This window comes from Salmo trutta, chromosome 24 (genome assembly GCF_901001165.1).
Source record: "Salmo trutta chromosome 24, fSalTru1.1, whole genome shotgun sequence".
Lineage (NCBI taxonomy): Eukaryota > Metazoa > Chordata > Actinopteri > Salmoniformes > Salmonidae > Salmo > Salmo trutta.
In genome coordinates this window covers 1,361,221-1,385,277 of record NC_042980.1, presented here as the reverse complement: position 1 = coordinate 1,385,277, position 24,057 = coordinate 1,361,221, and positions in this window count along the sequence as shown.

Below are 24,057 nucleotides of genomic sequence, written 5' to 3'. Positions count from 1 at the left end.
ATTAAGAGTTGGGCCAGAGAAGATGTCAGCCACAGCCCTCTGCAACTACCTGAGGGTATGTTATTAGTAGTACTTTTGTCACTACATGGTGCTCATTTCAACAGCCATTTTCACTGACAGTTTTGCCTATTTTTGTTATTATTTCACTTTTTTATCAACTGGTGTTCAACTGGTGTTTCAAATGATCTTTGTGATAGAAAAAATTTGAGGGGCAGGACAGAAGAAAGAGGCGATGGGAAAGTCTGCATCAGTAGATGTAATAATTGGTGACATCGCCCCAGAGAAGATAGTGGCAATCAAGTATAACTGTATACAGTATATCAGAAGTTTAAAAAAGTGTTTGTCTCTCTGTGTGGATAACGATCGGTCAGGAAATCTACCGACAGGTGCGACTATGGCCGTTGTGGAACGGGTAAGGGTTGTAACTTACTGCTGCATCAGAGTTCTTATGAATGTAACATGATTCTTGGTCTGTTCCGCCTTTCTGTCATTTTTTTTCTCAGTTTTATCTTGCTGCCTACCCACTGGGCACGGATGTCAATTCAACGTCTAGTTTTGATTTACATTTGGTTGAGTTGTCATTGTGAATTCAACGTGAAGCCAACAAAACATGTCACAATGCCATTGGATTTAGGTTAAAAGTTGGGTGAAAAAAAAGACTATTTTCCCACGATCCATCAAACAAATTTGGTGTGTCATCATAGTGGTCTCTGACTTATGGTCAGACTCTTGGGCCTTGTTTTCAATGGTTATTTGAATGTCATTGAGAAAACAGAGAAGTGTCAGATTTTTTTTCGCAAAGATCCTTTCTGAATTTAAAAGTAATCCTCGAAGTAATCATCTAGTTTTTCAAAAGTATCTGTAATCTGATTACAATATTTTTTGCTGGTAACGAAACGGATTACAGTTACCGTTTTTTTGCAATCCCTTACATTAAACGGATTACATGTAATCTATTACTCCCCAACCCTGATCCTATTTGAAACAAGGCACGGAAGTAATACTGCAAAAAATGTGGCAAAGCAATTAACTTTTTGTCCTGAATAGAAAGTGTTATGTTTGGGGCAAATCCAATACAACACATTACTGAGTACCACTCTCCATATTTAAAGCATAGTGTTGGGTGCATCATGCTTGTAATCATTAAAGACGGGGGAGTTTTTCAGGTTAAAAAATAAACGGAATGGAGCTTACCACAGGCAAAATCCTAGAGGAAAACTTGATTCAGTCTGCTTTCACCAGACACTGGGAGATGAATTGCCGTTTCAGCAGGACAATAGCTTAAAACACAAGGCTAAATCAACACTAGAGTTGCTTACCAAGAAGTCGGTGAATGTTCCTGAGTGGCCAAGTTACAGTTTTGACTAAATCCACTTGATAATCTATTGCAAGACTTGAAAATGGTTTTCTAGCAATGATTTTTAGCAAATTGGGCAAATATTGTATACTCCAGGTGTGAAAAGGGGTTTAACTAGGGGTTTGAATACTATTTTATTTTCAACAAATTGGCCACTCAAGGACATTCAGAGATTTAAATTCTGATAGATTTTGTTTTTTAATGTAAAGATATGATTTAATCGTATTATTATATGTAGTAGAAAACGATGGGTTATAAGAAGTTTACATAACTAACCCATAAAGTAAAATTTAACATCCATACATGGTCAGCTATGTAAACTTTAACATTGATTTATCCAGCAATAGATGTCGTTCAATTGGTAACATACATTTTTGTCTTCTTCTAATGCCTCTTAAGGGGAAAGTAATCTAAAAGTAACTGAATGTAATCGGATTACGTTACTGAGTTTGGGTTATCCAAAAGTTCCGTTACTGATTGCAATTTTGGACAGGTAACTAGTAACTGTAACAGATTAAATTTAGAAAATAACCTATTCAACCCTGAACAGGACACATTCATTCAAGAGTTATAATATATTTACAACCCAAAAGTAATGTGAATTGCCGGTGGAAGCAGAGAGATGATTGCCAAATGCGGTGAGAGTCCAAAAAGAGAACACGGAAAGAAGGCTGTTGTATAAAACATCCGTCTCCAGATTACATCTTCAAACTAAGGAAAACCATGACATACATGACAGAGGGAGAAGCGTTCATCCATGTATACGGGTAAGAGTCTAGCTACATTTTCAGATATTATGTGTTTCTAATTTTATCAAAAATACATTTTCATTGCATGATAAAGCATACTACTAGCTAGCTGGCTCGGTAGCTAATGTTACGTTTATGATCTGTGTAGGAGCTCTAGAAAGAGGCCCTAGATCCTGAGTTGGAATTCCGAGTTGGATGACCGTTCCAATAGATTTCTTTTCTTTGAGTTTACAGTTGTTTTGAATGCGGCATTAGAGTTGGGATTATGGTTAATTGTTTCGCTAGCTAGCGAGCAAGCTATATGACTTAACAAAAGACTAAACAATTTCACTGTACCGTTTACACCTTCTGTATCCTCTGCATCTGACAAATAAACATTTATTTTAATTCATATATTGTGTGTTTACAAGAGACGGTAATGTGAAGAACAACATGGCCTACACCAAAGTCAGATTAGGATGTAGGCCAAGGACTAAATCAAATTTTATTTTACTACTACTTTTTGCTACTATTTTCACCACTTTTAGTCTTGAAATCTTTGGTGGTTTACTACACTGTGAATCCTTAAAGAGATGGGTGGGGATAAGGCTTAAGAGGGTATGCACGATGCTGAATGGGTGTAGACAAAGAAGAGCTCTCCAGTAAGTGTACCAAAACATTCACGGGCCATTTTCTCAAAAGTGGGGTTACAAGTTTATCAATTTTCAAAGCAGAATTACGTTTTCAATGTTCCTCAACTGCAGTGTATGATATATCATTTTCTAGCTAGGAGTCTCTACTTTTATCCAATATAAAAAACAAAATGTATAATTTTGCTACATAGGACTGAATCCAGCTGGTGGGTCACATATGACACTGCTCTTGTAGTCTTTATGTAATTTACAGGGTGGAACAACAGGGCAAAGTTTCCCATAAACCAGGGATGGGCAACTCCAGTCCCTTGGGGATTGATTGGTGTCACACATTTCTCCCAGCCCTATATCCATTGGCAACCCCTCATTCAGGGCAGAGCCCCACCTGTTTTGAGCCCCACCTTTTTAGCATAATATTTTGACATTAATTCCTGTCACATATCAGTTTGCAAACAATGTAAAAAAATTCAAAGAATAATAATTGAGTTAATAATGCCACATTCAAACTTGGTCTCGTTTTTGCGTTCTTGAGTAGGGCAGCTCCAAAATGCAGGTGTTTCCGCCTAGCTCAGTGCTTTCTATGGTGGTGGGGCAGCCAGCGGAAAATATGGCACGTAGGGGTTGGTAATGTTCTCTAGTTGCGCCGTGATTGGGTAATGTTCTCTAGGTGCGCTGTGATTGGCTCAGTGTTCTGTCACTCATGGCGACACTACGTCACCGCCAAATGTAAGTGTAGGGCTAAAAAATGCAAGGCCGTTGGGTGCTGCCATGGAGTTACATTAGAAGTGCCCATCCAAGAAGGCTTAAGGTCATTGGCCACAGATAAAATGACGTCAAATCACGTTACAGTGCCTTACGAAAGTATTCACCCCCTTGGCATTTTTCCTATGGTTCATTGAATCAGTCTAAAACTTTGCACATACACTGATGCCATCTAGTGGCCAAAATATAAATTGCACATTGGCTGGAATAATACATTATGGCCTTTCTCTTGCATTTCAAGGATGATGGTACAAAAAAGAAAAAAAACTGTTTTTTTTTTTGCTTTGTGTAATCTTTTACCAGATCTAATGTGTTATATTCTCCTAGATTTCTTTCACATTTCCACAAAGTTCAACGTGTTTCCTTTCAAATGGTACCAAGAATATGCATTTCCTTGCTTCAGATCCTGAGCTACAGGCAGTTAGATTTGGGTATGACATTTTACGTGAAAATTGAAAAAAAGGGGTGCATCCTTTTTCGGGTTGCATCAGTCATGCAGACACTTCTGAGACACAGTATTAATGATGAACACCCGGAGGTTCACTGGTAAGCCACATTTGCCTCGGGATCCATCCCAGTTGGTATTCTGTGTCCACTCGTGGTATCTCTCTTCGGTTACACATCCTTGGAATAGCAGAACAGCATAACGGTCCGGACGGCCCGTGCTATGCCTGGTGAGCAGTTGGTCAAGTTCTGTTGTCAGAAAAGGAATGGAAATGTCAGGGTGAACCAACAACCTGACGAACCTGCCAGGTATATTGACTCTGCCTGTCGGCGGTGGAGTTCCAGAGCTCACAGGTGTGCCTGGCATGGATTGCGACTCCATCTCATTCCTCGCCCTCTCCAACGCGTCATTCTCTGCCTGACTCTCCGCAACACCGCCTGGCTCTTGATCAATGTATTTGCTGTCGCCAGTATCTCTGCCCTCAGATAATGTTTCTCTTTCTGCTGGTCTGCCTTCAATGACTCGATCTCGGTCTTCAAAGTTTGAATCTCATCCATGAGCACCTTCATCAGATGAGCAGAATGGTACCGCCCTGAGCCCCCATCGATTACAGTGGCCTATAATAGAAACGGTAGATCAATTAAGAATTAAAAGTGACTCCAATACACAAATGCTGCATACACATTAAAAATAAATAAGACTTACACCACTTTTAATAGCACATTACTCAACACTACTGAGAATCATGTCGCTTATGGTAGGCCTACAGTATATCTAAAAAAAAAAATCAATCACATGACTCTCCACCAATAATTACATTTAGAGGATTGGAGGATTCTAAATTAATATCTAAGGGGCATTTTATCAATTAGTATATTTGAGTTTCCCACAATATTTGTTGTATTATTTGTTTTGTCTTTTCTGGTGGATTAAACTGAAATTGCAACCAATTTTCTATGGCTTGTTTAAATAATAACAATATTTTGGAGATTATTTAATTTTCAAATAACCTAAAGTGAGCGAGAAAAACATGGGGTGAGGCATTGTTACTCATTTGTAAATAAAGCCAGTTTATTATTTAGAATTATTTATTTCTGTTTTTAGAGGGAGAGAAACCAAAAGCCTACCGTTGCCTCATGGGTCTCCCAGTCACGGCCGGCAGAGGTATTGAACCAGCATCTGTAGCAACGCAGTTTGCACAGTGATGCAGTGGCTTCGACTGCTGCGCCACTCGGGTGTGGTACAACATGACAGGTCGGGAGTAGCCTACATTACTACAGTACGAGCAAAATAATCCTAACATTTCCACACCCTAATTGTAGTCTAAGTTTCTCTTAGAATACACATGATACGTAAGGTGTAAACGGTTCAGTAAAATAGTTACTTGCATAGTGGAGTCTTTTGTTTAGACATGTAACGTTAACTAACGCACTTTTGTACTTCGTGCTGGTCCGTACAATTGACCTTATTTTAGCGCCCAAAAAACGCATTACTTCCAGATCAACTGTAATATCAATACCATTGTAAAGCACAATTTCTCCCCTTTCCAGCAAAATCAACAACAAGACCTGTAACGTTCGTCGTTATAGAGGGACCAAGGCGCAGCGGAGGTTTGGTTCATCATCATTTTTATTAGAACGGTGAACCAGCAAAACAATAAACGATACCATGAACGAACAGCTTCACAGGCTACGAATAGCAATGCAAATACAATTCCCCACGAACAGCGTGGGGGAAAATGAACTTAAATGAGATCCCAATCAGAGACAACTAGCGACAGCTGTCTCTGATTGGGAAGACAGAAACCAACATAGAAATACTCCCCAATAGAGCCAACACAAGGCTCCAACGCAAAACAGAAAACAAACACAGGAAAACCACCCAACATAAACCACCCTGACCCAAAACACCTGAGTTCACCCGGTCAGGGCGTGACAGTACCCCCCCCTCAACGGTGCGTACTCCCGGCGCACCAAACTTAAGTCTATTAGGGGGGGGAATCCGGGTGGGCGCCTCACCCTTGGTGGAGGCTCTGGCCCCGGGCGTGTTCTCCCCCCCGCCTCCACCTTAGCCCTACCCCTCTGGCCCGGACTGGACCACTGTGGAGCGGCATGCCCAGGCTCTGGAGCGGAGCCGTCGCCCGGAACAGGATTGGGCACCGGTGGACCGGACCCGGGCCGTGCCGGACTGGGAACACGCACCACTGGTTTGGTGCGGGCAGCAGGGACGGGCCGGACAGGACTGGGGACACGCACCACTGACTTGGTGCGGGGAGCAGGGACGGGCCGGACAGGACTGGGGACACGCACCACTAACCTGGTGCGGGGAGCAGGAACGGGCCGGACAGGACTGGGAACACGCACCTCTGACTTGGTGCGGGGAGCAGGAACGGGCCGGACAGGACTGGGGACACGCACCACTAACCTGGTGCGGGGAGCAGGAACGGGCCGGACAGGACTGGGGACACGCACCACTAACCTGGTGCGGGGAGCAGGGACGGGCCGGACAGGACTGGGGACACGCACCACTAACCTGGTGCGGGGAGCAGGGACGGGCCGGACAGGACTGGGGACACGCACCACTGACTTGGTGCGGGGAGCAGGGACGGGCCGGACAGGACTGGGGACACGCACCACTAACCTGGTGCGGGGAGCAGGGACGGGCCGGACAGGACTGGGGACACGCACCACTAACCTGGTGCGGGGAGCAGGAACGGGCCGGACAGGACTGGGGACACGCACCACTAACCTGGTGCGGGGAGCAGGAACGGGCCGGACAGGACTGGGGACACGCACCACTAACCTGGTGCGGGGAGCAGGGACGGGCCAGACAGGACTGTGAACACGTACTGGTGCCCTGAAGCGTGGAGCCGGTTTAGCCACTCGTCCTGGCTGGATGCCCATCCTAGCACGGCATGTGCTGGGCATGTCCACCGGACGTACCGGGCTGTGCGGGCGCACTGGCGACACACCGCGCAACTCCGCTTCCCGTGGCCTGGAGCGGGGAGCAGGGACGGGCCGGACAGGACTGTGGACACGCACCGTGGGCTTGGTGCGGGGAGCAGGGACGGGCCAGACAGGACTGTGAACACGTATAGGTGACCTGTAGCGTGGAGCTGGTTTAGCCACTCGTCCCGGCTGGATTCCCATCTTAGCACGGCATGTGCTGGGTCTGTCCACCGGACGCACTGGGCTGTGCGGGCGCACTGGCGACACAGCGCGCAACTCCGCATACCAGGGCTCCTCCTCCAGATCTTCCCTCTGCAGGTCCTCAATCAACTGCCTCATCCTCGTCTCTTCCTCCGCCGTCATCCCCCACGAGAGCAGTGGTCTGGGCTCTTCCTCTGCCCTACCGGACCACCCCATTAGCCCCCCCAAAAAAATTTCTTGGGGCTGTTTTCCGGGCCTCCTCGACCGCCGCCTGCGACTCCGTCTACCGGCTGGCTTTTCCTCCTCGACCTGGGAGTCCGTCCGCCAGGGTCCTTTCCCCGACATGATCTCCTCCCAGGTCCAGAACTCCTTTCCCTCGCGAGCCCATCTCTCGCGCTCCTTTTCCTCCCGCTGCTTGGTCCTGGTTCGGTGGGGAATTCTGTAACGTTCGTCGTTATAGAGGGACCAAGGCGCAGCGGAGGTTTGGTTCATCATCATTTTTATTAGAACGGTGAACCAGCAAAACAATAAACGATACCATGAACGAACAGCTTCACAGGCTACGAATAGCAATGCAAATACAATTCCCCACGAACAGCGTGGGGGAAAATGAACTTAAATGAGATCCCAATCAGAGACAACTAGCGACAGCTGTCTCTGATTGGGAAGACAGAAACCAACATAGAAATACTCCCCAATAGAGCCAACACAAGGCTCCAACGCAAAACAGAAAACAAACACAGGAAAACCACCCAACATAAACCACCCTGACCCAAAACACCTGAGTTCACCCGGTCAGGGCGTGACAAGACCTTCATGATGCCCGTCTCTGCATGATTGAAGAAGGAAATGAGCTCCGTCGGGTCTTTTTAAAAATGGCCAGTGGGGAAACGAAACCTACTGCGTGAAAGGGGGAGACATGTCGTGTGGGGAAACTGCTTTTTTCACCCGATCTGTCCAACTTATCACCTCTAAAATCTAAATAAAAGACTATAAGGAGTTTATATAATGTGTCATTAAATACCTATTTGAAGGTTTGTGTCGAATTTGAATCGGGTTTTTAGGGTGGCACTAAAGTTATCTTATGCGAGAGAAGCGCTACCCCTGGTGGAAATAGGCTGTATGGCATAAAAGGAGTTGAAAATGTGTGCCGTACATTACGTCGTGACAGGTCACGATGTAACGTACTGCATCGGAGCGGTCAGTTTTTTCATCTTTTCTCAAATACTATTAGTCCATTACCATGTCAATCAACACTAAATTGAAACTTCGTTCACACCCCAAATTTTGATGCAACACAGTCGCTACAGTCCCATTAGTTTTCATTACAGCCTTGTTTGAATGCTGTGGTTGTGCAAATTTGGATGGAATGGGGTTAGTCACCGTTAGCTAGCTAGCTAGCTAGCTAAACAATGAACCACTCCCAACTCATAATGTTACTACCCTTTATGAATCTACAGGTAGATAAAGCTAACCAACTAATAGGTTCAATCTTAGCTAGCTAGCTAACATTAGGCTATAACAAGTAATGCATATGGCTCTGAGATATTAATCATTTAACTACACAGATCATACATGTAATGTTAGTTAGCGTGCGAGCCAGCCAGCCAGCTAACGTTAGCTAGCTAGCTAACAGTACGCTTTAACTTGCAATGAAACTACTTTCTGACTAAATTAGAAACGTAAAATATCTGAAAATTTAGCTAGCTAGACTCTAATAACCTTATACATGGATGAAAGATTCTCCTTCTCTGTCACGGATGCCATGGTAGCCCTTAGTTTGAAGATGTAATCCGGAGACAGGTGTTTTATACAACACAACAGCCTTCTGTGTTGTATTTTCGACTCCCTCCATATGTGCAATCAAATGGCTGAATTTTCTTCATCTCCTTAGATATCATACACTGCTTCCACCGGGCATACCACGGCTTTCAAAACTCAGTCCTCCAGAAAGATGAGAGCCTTAGCAACACATTTGCAGTTCTTAGTGATACATTTCTCTAAACTGATCCAATCAGTTAGATTTATTGCACCAATTACTGAAATGGTTGTTCCAGTTTAAATGTTTCAGGTAGTCTTCTTATCAGCTTTCCTCTACCTGACAGTAATTCTGAATCCCCCTTAATGATAAAATGCATATTTCTACTGTCCTATCTGTTAATGAAGCTGTTTGTGTTAGAAGAAAGAAAAAGATACAAATATCTAGCTGATTAGATCAAGTGACAGGCTACATAATAGCTTGGTTGTTTTCCTTGGTTGTTTCCTCTTAATAAAAGTAAATGCTGTAGGCCTAGCTTTACATTGTTTCCTGGAACATTGTTCCATGGAACTCCCAGTCACAAAACAAGTTGTGACTGGGAGCTCCACTACGCTTCTTTGGATAGGCCCGTATCTCAATTGCGGATCGGTTTTACCAAATGTGGTTCAATTTCCTCATTAAGGAGTTTTCTGTTAACCGCTGACAACAACGTCAAAGCTTGGGATGATTAAAGCAATTAACGTTTCCTTTTGTTTTTCCAGCGCAGTGAGATAGCTGGCTACCATGTTTGTACAGCATGTACTCAACATTTACTGAATGGAATTGAATCTGTCATCTGCAAAGTTTTTCAGAGACAATTACCTTTTAACTTGGCCTACACTGGTTTCACTCACCCTGACGTCTCTCACAGCTTATGGCTGGTTCTGATGTTATCAAACTGAAATCTAAAATCCTCCAGCAAAGACAGAGAGACGGAGAGAAAGAAAAGGGGTGAGGAAGAGAGAGAGAGGAAGAGAGAGAGAGGAAGAGAGAGGAAGAGAGAGGAAGAGAGAGAGAGAGGAAGAGAGAGGAAGAGAGAGGAAGAGAGAGAGAGAGAGAGAGAGAGAGAGAGAGAGAGAGAGAGAGAGAGAGAGAGAGAGAGAGAGAGAGAGAGAGAGAGAGAGAGAGAGAGAGAGAGAGAGAGAGAGAGAGAGAGAGAGAGAGAGAGAGAGAGAGAGAGAGAGAGAGAGAGAGAGAGAGAGAGAGAGAGAGAGAGAGAGAGAGAGAGAGAGAGAGAGAGAGAGAGAGAGAGAGAGAGAGAGAGAGAGAGAGAGAGAGAGAGGAAGTAGCCTAGTTTAAGCATAATTTATCCATCAGAATTTCTCAATTAGCATAGCACATTTTCCCCATTAGATAAACTGCCTTCAGAGAGCTGACTGGTCTAATCGTTTTAATATCCGTGTAAACTATAATCTCCCGATTCTAAAAATAAATCCCTTAAGGACATCGTTCGCATACACACTTTATCATAAGAAAGTTTTTGAAAGACATGATCAAGAGAAGCTTTTAAAGAGGGAATGAGATGTTATGTATGTGTGGTATATTACAGTTTTATGGCTTTAGTCATGCATTACGTGGAGTATGCAGTGCAAGTGGTGGTTTTCACTTAGGAAAGTTTGATCTATCAGATATACAGAGTTCCTTCAGAAAGTGGAATTCCATTTGATTTATTTGTCATTTTCTCTCAACAATCTACACAAAATACTCTGTAGTGTCAAAATGGAAGAAAAATTCAAACAATTGTAAAAAAAGAAAGAAAAATAAATAACTAATATATCTTGATTAGATAAGTTCTCAACCCCCTAAGTCAATACATGTTAGAATCACCTTTGGCACCGATTTACAGCTGTGAGTCTTTCTGGATAAGAGCTTTGCACAGCAGGATTGTACAATATTTGCACATTATTAATGGGTCTTCATAAGCAAACGTCCTTTTCTAAATCTTCATCATACTTCTTCTTATTAATGGGATATGCGAAGCAAGCGTCCCATTCTAAATCTTCGTAATACTTCTGACTTATTATAGTTATTATTAATAATGGGTCTAGCAAAGCAAGCATCCCATTCTAAATCTTCGTAATACTTCTGACTTATTATAGTTTAGCAAAGCAAATGTCTCATTCAAAATTTTTGTCATACTTCTTATTATTATTATTTGGAATGTTATTCCTCCTACCACATCATTCAAACTTTCAAATGTACAGATTGCTCTGGAATATTGTGTTTGTACACAACTTTTGACATATTTTATGCTTTTTAAACGACTAAACTTTTTGTAATTTTTTGTGCATCTTCATTCACTTTCATGGCATTTCCTAAAGATTCTAAAAGGCCCCATTGTGACATCATAATTTTCAACATTCCATTCACTGTAAATGCAACAATGCAACTTAGCTACTTTGAGACAAATGAGCTACTTTGACCCCTTTGCTATAGCTGTTTTAGTAACTGCATCAACAACAATTTCTGTAACTTTTTATAAACAACTGAAATGTTAACCACTTCCCCAACAAGTTAGAAAAACAGTTAGAAGGTATGACATCTTCATCTTCTCTCTGCTATTCAAATCTGTTTGTGGAACAGAAATATATTCTACGGCTCTAACGATACAGCTGTTTTAGTAACTGCATTAACACATTTATTTCCAATGTTTTTTTTTCTGCCGTTTTGACCCCCCACACAAAAAAAAGAATATGAAATCTTCCTCTACTTCTCTGCTTTTCAAATAAAAAAATCAGAACAGAAATATCCTTTACCAATAAAAAGTTACAGCTTTTAGTTGGAGTTTAGAGTGACGAAAAGTTAGTTAACTTCAGTTAACAGCTCTCCGTCTCATCACTGAACCGCCCAAATGGAGCAATTGCTATTGATACTCACAGACACAGAGGACATGTGGCAGACCACATGTGGCAGCACACATGTGGCAGCGTAGGCAAAAATTATGATGAGGGTGACGAGAGTGACCACAATTACTGACCACAACCACTGACCACAACCACACCATACTTTTACCAGATCTAATGTGTTACATTCTCCAACATTAATTTCACATTTCCACAAACTTCAAAGTGTTTCCTTTCAAATGGTATCAAGAATACTCATAGCCTTGCTTCAGGTCCTGAGCTACAGGCAGTTAGATTTGGGTATGTCATTTTACTGCCCAACAGTCGGCGTACTGCCCAGCAGTCGGCGTTCCAATTCATCCCAAAGGTGTTTGATGGGGTTGAGGTCAGGGCTCTGTGCAGCCCAGTCAAGTTCTTCCACACCGAACTTGACAAAACATTTCTGTATGGACCTTGCTGTGTGCACGGGGGCATTGTCATGCTGAAACAAGAAAGGGCCTTCCCCAAACTGTTGACACAAAGTTGGAAGCACAGAATCATCTAGAATGTCATTGTATGCTGTAGCACTAAGATTTCCCTTCACTAGAACTGAGGGGCCTAGCAAAAATAAGTGGGCACTACGCATTCGGGCAAGTAGTGTTCTCCTAGCATCCACCAAACCCAGATTTGTCCATCGGACTGCCAGATGGTGAAGCATGTTTCATCACTCCAGAGAACGCATTTCCGCTGCTCCAGAGTCCAATGGCAGTGAGCTTTACACCACTCCAGCCGACACTTGGCATTGTGAGCTTAGGCTTGTGCGCAGCTGCTTGGCTATGGAAACCCATTTCATGAAGCTCCCAACGAACAGTTCCTGTGCTGACGTTGCTTCCAGAGGCAGTTTGGAACTCGTTTGTGAGTTTTTTGTGTTAGTTTTATTTATTTAACCTCTTTCACAGTGACGGCCTAGCCCGGCCAAACCCTAACCCAGAAGATGCTGGGCCAATTGTGCGCCGCCCTATGGGACTCCAAATCACAGCCGGTCGTGATACAGCCTGGAATCAAACCAGGGTCTGCAATGACACCTCTAGCACTGAGATGCAGTGCTTTAGACCGCTGCGCCACTTGGGAGCCCTGAGACATGCAATAAGCACATGAGCAAACTGTGGCATAATGTAAACATATGAAGGCAATAGTAATAAAGGCTAACAGGGATATTCACACAACAACAATGTAAACCGAGAGGAAGAGAACTGAGCCTAGGGTTAAAAAGAATTATGGCCCACTCTGGACTGGCTATATATCTTATCTGAGGCAATTAGTTACTGCCCATGTGCAAGTGCATGAGAGAGGTAATGGTGCCCCCTGGTACAGCAGTAAGATCTAAGGCTATACATTGCAACAGTAGCATTCAAACAATATAAACATTGCTAATAAAATACTTGTGTGTGGGCTAGTTGTACTTAAATGAACACACTGGTAGCAATGATAACCATACTAAAATGAGGTAGCATGCACGGGCGCACACACAATGCTAGCATTAGCAGGAAGCTAGCAAACAACTCTGTAAACTTAGCTTACAAATGTATCTTACACAGTTACATTACATGGTAAAGTAACTAGCCCTCACTAATATTGCAGTAGCATTTCCAACACTTACTTATTGCAATGGACGCACACTCAATCAAATCAATCAATCACATTTATTTATAGAGCCCTTTTTACAACACCAGTTGTCACAAAGTGCTTATACAGAAACTGAGCCTAAAATCCCAAAGAGCAAGCAATGCAGATCAGTGGAGGCTACTGAGGGGAGAATGGCTCAAAATATTGTCTGGAATGGAGTAAATGGAATGGTATCAAACACGTGTAAAAAAATAAAAATACATTACACTCCATTCAAGCCGTTATTATGAGCCGTCCTCCCCTCAGAAGCCTCAACTGATGCAGATGTAGAGGCACAGTGGCTAGGAAAAATTCCTTAGAAGGGCAGGAACCTAGAGAGGAACTAGGCTCTGAGGGTAGATTGCTATTAAATCCAGATTGTTCTTCAACATGTTCAAACATTCATAGAAGACCAGCAGGGTAAAATAAAAATCACGGTGGTTGTAGAGGGTGCAAGAAGTTGAGCATTTAGAAGTCGAGACAGCATGTGCAGGGAGGGGGGGGTCGGGCGAACAGGTCAGGGTTCCATAGCCGCAAGGCAGAAGAGCAGAAACTGGGTAAGCAGCACGGTGGGCAGGGACTGAGACAGCCAGGAGTCGTCAGGCCAGGTAGTCCTGAGGCATTGTACTAGGGATCAGGTTCTCTGGGAGGGGAGAGAGATTGAGAGAGAGAGATGGGAGAATTAGAGGGAGCATGTCTAAGATTACACAGGACACCAGATAAGACAGGAGAATTACACCAGATATAACAAACTGACCCAAGCCCCTCGAGACACAGACTATTGCAGCATAGATACAGGAGACTGAGAGAGAGGGGGTCGGGGACCCTGTGGCCCCATCCAAAGTTACTCCAGGACAGGGACAACCAGGCAGGATATCACCCCACCCACTTTGCCTAAGCACAGCCTCAACGCCACTAAAGGGATATCAACAGGCCACTATCTTACTACCTTGAGACAAGGCCAAGTATAGCCTATGAAGATCTACCCACCTCACAAGCCCGAGGACAGTTGGTAGAGCATGGTGTTTGCAACGCCAGCATGGTGTGTGCAACGCCAGGGTTGTGGGTTCGATTCCCACGGGGGCCAGTACAAAAAATAAATAAATAAAATGCATGAAATGAAATGAATGTATTCACTACTGTAAGTCGCTCTGGATAAGAGCGTCTGCTAAATGACTAAAATGTAAATGTAAGAGTGCAAGCAAACCAGTGACTGGTTTGCTTGCTGCCCCTGCAATAGTGTAAGAGGCAGAGAATCCCAGTGGAGACAGGGGAGCCGGCCAGGCAGAGACAGCAAGGTTGGTTCCTCACTTCAGTGCCTTGCCGTTCGCCTTCGCACCACTGGGCCAGAAAACACTCAATCATAGGCCCTAGACCGAGTCTGTGTCTCTCACATGGATCGGCAGACCCTTCCATAAAAATGTAGCTCTATAGGAGAAAGCCCTACTTCCAGCTGTTTGCTTAGAAATTCTAGGAACAATACGTGTAGGTATACACAGCAGTGCAAGATGGGTAGGAGCATGTCCATGTAATGCTTTGTAGGTTAGCAGTAAAACCTTGAAATCAGCCCTAGCCTTAAAAGGAAGCCAGGCTAGCACTTGGGTAATATGATGAAATGTTTTGTTTCTAGTCAAGATTCTAGCAGCCGTATTTAGCACTAGCTGAAGTTTATTTAGTGCCTAATCTGGGTAGCCGGAGAGTAGAGAGTTGCAGAAGTCTAATCTTGAAGTGACAAAAGCATCGATTAGATTTTCAGGATCAAAGTTGGTTTCTGATTTTGGTTTCTGATTTTTGCAACGTTACGAAGATGGAAAAAGGCTGCTCTTTAAATATTTTTTATATGTTCGTCGAAGGAGAGATCAGTGTCCAGAGTAACACTGAGGTCCTACACAGTTTTATTTGAGATGACTGTATAGCCATCGAGATTCATTTTCAGATCTGACAGCAGATCTCTTTGTTTATTGGGACCTGGAACAAGCATCTCTGTTTTGTCTGAGTTAAAAGTTTAAAATAATTATTGCATCCACTTCCTTATGTCGGAAACACAGGCTTTCAGGGTAGGCAATTTTGTGGTTTCACTTGGGTTAGGAAACAGCATGTGAACAGTCCATCAGCACAACTTTCTTCTTCTTGTGACGGCATGTAAACACACTCTGACTTAAGGTTTACAAGGCACAGCCATGGAGTGTGTCAAAGCATCCTGATTGGTTGGAAAAGCCGGATGATTGACAGGCCTGAAAACTAACCAGACTGAGAGGGCCAGTCGTTTTTATATCCCCATAGATCACAGACTAACAACTGAACTGGTGAAATCAATCTTTATTTAATTTACTGCGGCTGAATTAATCGGGTTTTTTTGCTTATTTTTTTGATTTCTTGCTGAATTTTGGGACTGAACTGAATTTAAAATGTACTTTAATTGGAGGACAGAGACATTGTTAATCAACTAAACAGAAACTTGATTTAGCATTTTCATTTATGAATCAGGGACTGAGATCATACATTTGAGTTGATTTTGGGGAAATTTGGTTTGATTCTGTATGCCAGCTGATTCATTTACGAATACACATAATTCTTTACATGATATTCCCTTGTTTTAGAATCCTTAATTGGTGAAACTGCCACATCCGTTTGCCACGTCTGTTTCTAATATTACACATTTGTTGTAATATTACAACAACAAAGAAGTTACAATGAACACATGTGTGTAGAACAGCAGAATATGTACTGAATGTTTTACCACTCTGTTGGATGCTCCTTTCCTTGATTTCATCATCAAAACAAAAAACAATAACAAATAGGCTTGGGGTTAGGCAGGGTGGGAATCATGGTCTCTGGGTGGGAAGGGAGGATGCTGGCGGGTGTGGACTGAGGGGGGAGAATGGGTTGGAGTTATCTTTGTATGGATTTTCTCTGAAAAATAAAAATGACTAAGCTAAATAAAAGTTGGTCACAACAGCAACAAAAAACGTGCTGGCGAACAGTGTCTCCAAATGCTGATTCGATCTTTAAAGTTAAAAACCTCATTTTGCTAGGGCGACCATATTGCCCTCATGTATAGCTTGGGACAGTTAACATGTAGCGACTGTACAGGATATACAAATCACACATTTAAATGCTGATCATTGTCCCTATGATACACTACTTGAGAATGTATGAATTAGGGGCTCTGCTAACTGAGGCCTCATTCTCCTCCATTCTCACTCAAATCTAATTTTATTTGTCACATGCGGTGAATATAGGTGTAGACCTTACTGTGAAATGCTTACTTACAAGCCCTTAACCAGCAATGCAGTTTTAAGAAAAATAAGACTTAAGAAAATATTTACTAAATAAACGAAAGTTTAAAAAATAAAAGATTAACAATAAAACAACAATAAGGAGGCTATATACAGTGGATACCAGTACCGAGTCAATGTACGGGGGTAAAGGTTAGTCGAGGTAATTGAGGTAATATGTACATGTAACAGCCTCCCGAGTGGCACAGTGGTCTAAGGCACTGCATCGCGGTTACTAGCTGTGCCACTAGAGATCCTGGTTTGAGTCCAGGCTCTGTCACAGCTGGCCGTGACTGGGAGACCTATGGGGCAGCGCACAATTGGCCCAGCGTTATCCGGAATAGGGGAGGGTTTGGCCGGCAGGGATGTCCTTGTCCCATCGCGCTCTAGCGACTCCTGTGGTGGGCCGGATGCATGCACGAGGACACGGTTGCCAGGTGTACAGTGTTTTCTCCGACACATTGGTGTGGCTGAGTTCCGGGTTAAGCGAGCATTGTGTTGAGAAGCAGTGCGGCTTGGTTGGGTTGTGTTTCCTGAAGTTTTAATATGTACCGAATTTGATCATATTTTCTCAAAACACAGATAAATTAGCCTATTTTAGGTGATAAAAACATAGCTTAGTCTACAAAACATGGCTTTATGTTTCCCCTGTCCAGGCCCAGATGGGATCAGAGTGCATTGGCTTCTCTAGGCTATCTGCAGCTGTGGCTGTTATCAATAGGCTACAGTTGATCAGACTGAAGCACAGACAAATTGTGCACATTGACAAATGAGACATTTCATTTTTGGGGTGGCGGGTATGAGCTTCCATATAAAACAGCTTGTCGCACTTATACCCACATTTTCAGATGCAATTTGCTTTTACCTCATGTAACTATTTACATGATTTTGATCAAAATGAAGTCTGGTTTGTTGTAAGGTAGGCCTACTGTTGTAAGGTAGGCCTACTGTACTTTTATATTCGTATGAGAGGGTTAATCCTACATTTTCCATAGGCTAAAGATACTTGATAAATACATGCTGTGTTAGCAAGTCTGTGCTTTTGTCTTGAAGCTAAAATGTAATGAGTGTAGCCTACATACGAGAAAATAAACCCTATTATTTTTGCACATGCTTTTGAATTGTTGCATTATTCAAGAGTGTAATATAGTTTAGTTGCATTAATCTACAGTGTAATATGTTTTAGAAGAAAAGTTTCTGTCATTGTTGAATAGTTGTGCTTACTGGCTAGTAGTGGCTACTGTGATATGTACAGTCAATTTGAGCTGCGGACCAAGAATGTCACGTTGCCATCCACAACGAAAGGTAAGGCAAGGATGCAATGTGAAATGAAAAGTAGAAATCACTTTTTTTTTTTGCCATTCCGCTCCTCAGACTCTCCTTGCTATATCGTAGTGGGAATACTCCAAAGAGTCACTCCATTGATTACCCTTCACAAGGCCCGGGAAATGGATCATGCATTCTAACAAATGTTCTCTTTGCATTACAATTGAATTGTGATTGTTATGTTCAATCAATGGAGAAAGGTCACGGGATCGCTCCTGCCACTGCAGTCATGGAGAAATCGATGGGGATTCATTTTAATCACTGCGGCTGTGGCAGAATGAGCACAACACCGCGAGACTGACAATGGCCGGTAATTACTGCTGTTTAAACAGATTTCCCTTCTCGCCACTACAATTTAAATATCCACAAATTACTGTCTCTATGTGAGCCTAGCTATATTTAAGGTGCATGGCATCCAATGAAGAAGTTAGAGGTGGGTTATGGAGACATTATTAATGTTCTGATTCTTGGTCTTACCTCCTTGCCCACTACAATATAGATATCCACAAACCTCTCACTCTTTGTAAGCCTGGCTACATTAAACCTGGGTTCAAATACTATTTTAAGCATTTCAAATAGTCTTTAGCGTTTGCTATAGCCTGCCCCCTGGAGTGCAAGATGGGCCGGGTTTGCAGTTTTGCTACTATTTTTTTGGTTCCATTGCGCCAGGCAAGCTCAATAAATGATTGGTATTTTAAATGATTTCAAGTAGTATTTGAACCCAGGTCTGAGATATGTTACCGTTTTGTCAATCGCTGTGGTACATTTTCACAACACTTAGTACAAAACTCAAAACAGATCATAAAAAAGGCAGTGTTTCAAAACTCGAAGCACATTTTCACTTGACTAAGTACAACACACAAAATCTGAGTTTTTTTGTCACCAAACAGTGTTTCATCTAGAAATACATGTTTCACATTGCAATACATGTTCATCTAAAGTATTTGCTTTTCACAATGCAAAGCTAACATCACTTTTGATATGACTGATTTCTAATTTGTTAAAATATATTTAACTTTTACGACTGTTCTCTACTTGATAATTACTTATGCGTTTGGTAAACTTATAGATTTTAAACTGGTTTGTCTGCAACAGACTTACAAAACAACATTTAAAAAACAGCATTTGAACACAATGTCGGCCTCAAACTTAGCTGAATCAAATAGCATTCTCAAAGAAAAAACCCAGGCTCGATCATGAAAACCCAGCAGCATGCTGACCTGTTCGCTGTCCTCACAAACATTGTTCTTCTTGGGATTTATGGCAGACTACAACCCAAAAATATATATTACTGCCACCAATTGGACGGGATTGAAAAAAACAAGATAGAAATAAAACCCATACGTGATAGGGAAAACAAACTTAATCCTCTGAAAATAAAACAATAAAAATACACATTGACAAAACCAATACCAAAACCCTCAAACCCCCACTTCTTCCTTCCGTCAAATCTCCCTTCTCAGGCTCTATGACCTGAGAGGGTGGTACAGTTTGTGACAATACTCCATGCAACTCCTCTGCCAAGAAGTCTTTCAGTCCCAGGAACCATTCCGACGCATGCACAATGATATCTATTTTCCTGGACTTCCTCTCCACATTGGCAGCGCCATTAATCACCATAGCTATAAAGGCCACAAATTCCACCTTCAAGATATCTGGGTCCTGCTGTTGAACGGCAACACCTGCAGCCATCAGTAAAGGCCTATCCACCAGCATGTACTCTTCAGAAGCACCATTCAAAACCTCAACCCTTTTAAACAGCCGCTGCATATGAAATGCTCTGGAAAGCCCTGACTTGGGCCACCTCCATTCTCTTCCACCCTTGTTTGGCATTCCTAAGACGTGGCTTCATGGTTCCCACCACAATTGCAACATGTCACGTTTTCATCACGTGATATGATCTTTTCCACAACTTGAACATCTCGGCTTCTCCCTTCTGCAAACACTTGAAACATGTCTAAAAGCTTTACAATGATCACACTGCATTGGTCTTGGAACAAATGCTCTGACTCTGTAGTTTATATATTCCAACTGCACTTGAGTAGGGAGAGACTCCATTTCAAAAAACAAAAGAACAGATTTCACTTTTTCTTAAGTCCCCACGATTTATCTGACGAGAATCAATCACTCCAGGAATATATTTCCTCTCTGCAACATCAACGCCAGATATTGTGTGGTGCCCTAATCCGAAGAGACACACAGTACACATCAAACTTCTCAAATCGGGTGGGACGCAACACAGAAAAAATCAAAACAAGCCCGCCTCTTGTGATCCTCACTGCCTTCCAATCAGCTGCTCCTCATTAACAAAATGTACATTCTCCTCACCGTATGCTACTTTGCTCTGTTTTCTTTTCTTTCTTTTGGACAATATTACAATTCTCCTTGATTCCCCCGCCATTATATTCACGCTCCACATCAGCGTCCACTTCCGCCATCTTTCAACGCTCCTTCCTAACAAACAAGAAAATGACAGGGTTTAAATAACACTACCCATAATGCATCAGCCAATAGGAAGAAGACGTGATACAACGATCAATTAACATTTCACAGACATTAATCATAATCTAAACATCTTCAGATTATAAATATACATGTATTTATCTAGCACAGATTTCAATAAAGGTACTTATCATGCTTAACGCTGCAATATGTAACTTATTTGGCTACCTGACCAAATTCACATAGAAATGAGAGTCATTGATCTGTCATTCAAATCAAAATCTAATCATATTTTATTTGTCACATACACATGTTTAGCAGATTAGCAGTTATTGCAGGTGTAGCTAAATGCTTGTGTTTCAAACTGTAACAGTGCCATTATATCAAACAGTAATATAGACTAAGATACAGTAGAATAGGATAGAATACAGTACATATATATGAGATGAGTAATGCAAAATATGTAAACATTATTAAAGTGACTAGTGTTACATTATTAAAGTGGCCAGTGATTCCAAGTCTATATATATAGGGCAGCTGCCTCTAATGTGCTAGTAATGGCTATTTAATATAATTTAACAGTCTGATGGCCTTGAGATAGAAGCTGTTTTTCAGTCTCTCGGTCCCAGCTTTGATGCACCTGTACTGACCGAACAGGCGGTGGCTCGGGTAGTTGTTGTCCTTGATTATCTTTTTGGCCTTCCTGTGACATCGGGTGCTGTAGGTGTCCTGGAGGGCAGGTAGTTTTCCCCCAGTGATACATTGGGCAGACCGCACCACCCTCTGGAGAGCCCTGCGGTTGTGGCGGTGCAGTTGCCGTACCAGGCAGTGAGTGATACAGCCCGACAGGATGCTCTCAATTGTGCACCTGTAAAAGTTTGTGAGGGTTTTAGGTGCCAAGTCAAATTTCTTCAGCCTCCTGAGGTTGAAGAGGCACTGTTGTGCCTTCTTCACCACACTGTCTGTGTGTGTGGACCATTTCAGTTTGTTAGTGATATGTACGCAGAGGAACTTGAAGCGTTCCACCTTCTCCACCGCAGTCCCGTCGATGTGGATAGGGGGGTGCTCCCTCTGCTGTTTCCTGAAGTCTACGATCAGCTCCTTTGTTTTGTTGATGTTGGGTGAGAGATTATTTTCTTGGCACCACACTCCCAGGGCCCTCACCTCCTCCCTGTAGGCTGTCTCGCCATTGTTGGTAATCAGGCTACTACTACTGTTGTGTCGTCTGCAAACTTGATGATTGAGCTGGAGGCATGCGAGGCTACGCAGTCATGGGTGAACAGGGAGTACAGGAGGGGGCAGAGCACGCATCCTTGTTGGGCCCAGTGTTGAGTATCAGCGAAGTGAAGGTGTTTTTTCCTACCATCACTACCTGGGGGCGGCCCGTCAGAAAGTCCAGGACCCAGTTGCACAGGGTGGGGTTGAGACCCAGGGCCTCCAGCTTGATGATGAGCTTGGAGGGTGCTATGGTGTTGAATGCTGAGCAATAGTCAATGAACAGCATTTTTCCATAGGTATTCTTGTTGTCCAGATGGGACACTCCAGCCATATTCCCAGTCACCTTGCCATGGTTAAATGCGATGGTTCGCACTTTCAGTTTTGTGCGAATGCTGCCACCCACGGTTTCTGGTTAGGGTTGGATTTAATAGTCACAGTGGGCACAACATCTCCTATACACTTCTTGATAAACTCAGTCACCGTATCAGCGTACACGATATTATTCTCGGAGGCTACCCGGAACATATCCCAGTCTGCGTGATCAAAACAGTCTTGTAGCGTTGATTCCGATTGGTCAGACCAGCGTTGAATAGTCCTTAGCATGGGTACTTCCTGTTTGAGTTTCTGCCTATAGGAAGGGAGGAGAAAAATGAAGTTGTGATCAGATTTGCCGAAAGGAGGGTGGGGGAAGGCTTTGTAGGCATCCCGGAAGTTGGAGTAGCAGTGGTCGAATATTTTAGCAGCGCAAGTACTACAATCAATATGTTGATTAAATTTCTCATCCTTTTCCACAAATTTGCTTTGTTAAAATCCCCAGCTACAATAAATGTGGCCTCAGGATATGTGGTTTCCACATGAAGTTCTTTCCAGTGAAGTTCTTTGAGGGCCATCGTGGTATCGGCTTGAGGGGGGATATACACGGATGTGGCTATAACCGAAGAGAATTCTCTTGGGAGATAATACGGTCGGCATTTGATTGTGAGGTATTCAAGGTCGGGTGAACAAAAGGACTTGAGTTTCTGTATGTTATCACAATCACACCATGAGTCGTTAATCATGAAACATACACCCCCGTCCTTCTTCTTCATTGAAAGGAAGAGAAAGAAGCAGTAGATCTGTTCTATGTGTGCTATTTCTATGCTTCCCATTCTTAAGTTTTGTTTTTGCATCTTTTACTTTCGGTTTTGTACACCATCTTCAATAATACAATATTTTTGGTTATGGAAAAGATGGTTCAATGATTCTCTACACAATGGCTGCTTGTTTTGTTACATAAACTGAAATTAGGTGAACTATTCGAATTTTAGCAACCAGGAAATGGTGGAGAATTTCTGCATATTGCAACCTATAATGCATAAACAGAACATTGGGGTATAATCATATACATCCCCAGGGATAAGCTTTACCAGTACCATTCATTAACTGTGCTCTTGACCTCACCCACCTATTGCCAACCAGGAAATGGCCAGATAACCCTCTTCATCAATGAGGAATAAAATATAATAATTTACATTTATTTTTATCTACTTTAGCATTTTACTTGTTTAACTTGATCACATTGTAGTTGTACTTCCTGATAGTTACATACAAGAACATAAAGAGTTATATAGGCTACTGGACAATGCACAACAACAGGTTTTGTGCGCACAAACCAAACACGTGCGACCACAACTCTTATAGGCTACATGTTTCTCTTTCCAGGTGATCAACGTGGAAAACTGTTTGGATTTGAAAAAAGTCATCAACATGAGGGAATTTTGTATTTTTTTCATCCAACTGTTAACCTAAATCCAATGACATGGTGAAATGTTTTGTTTGTTTCACGTTAAATTCATGTTAGTTTAAACACAATTTTAATCAAAACTAGACAAACTGTGCCCAGTGGGTATGGCCAAATGCTCAAGACGTTTGATGCAAACTAGTACCTGTTAAACGTTGGTTATTTCATTAATTTAACTTGTTTTATTCGATTACAGTACACCTACAGTATGTTGTAATTATGTCTGAACAATACATCTAGTTTTTTCATCAATGATTGCAAAATATGTCTTCAATGATCATATAATACCTTTGATCACACATGAGATAGATATGATGGAAATTCGATTTTCAGGATTTGTTTTATGGATAGTGCAAGTGTATTGCCTAATGTGAAAAAAGTGTAATGTACTGTAATTTTCAGTACCGTATCATATTTCATTCAAAGGGCAATTTTGAAACATGTATCTTCAATGTTTTGCTATTGGATTAACTGGTTGTTAGGGGAATTAAGAAGAAATATTATGTGTTTTGGTGATTTAAATGAATGTTCTCATGGTATTTCACACGAATAACCTTTTGATGCAGTGGGCTAAATCAGGATCACACAGAGTATTTATTGGTAGTTTTAAACAAATCTACTTTGAGACAAAAGT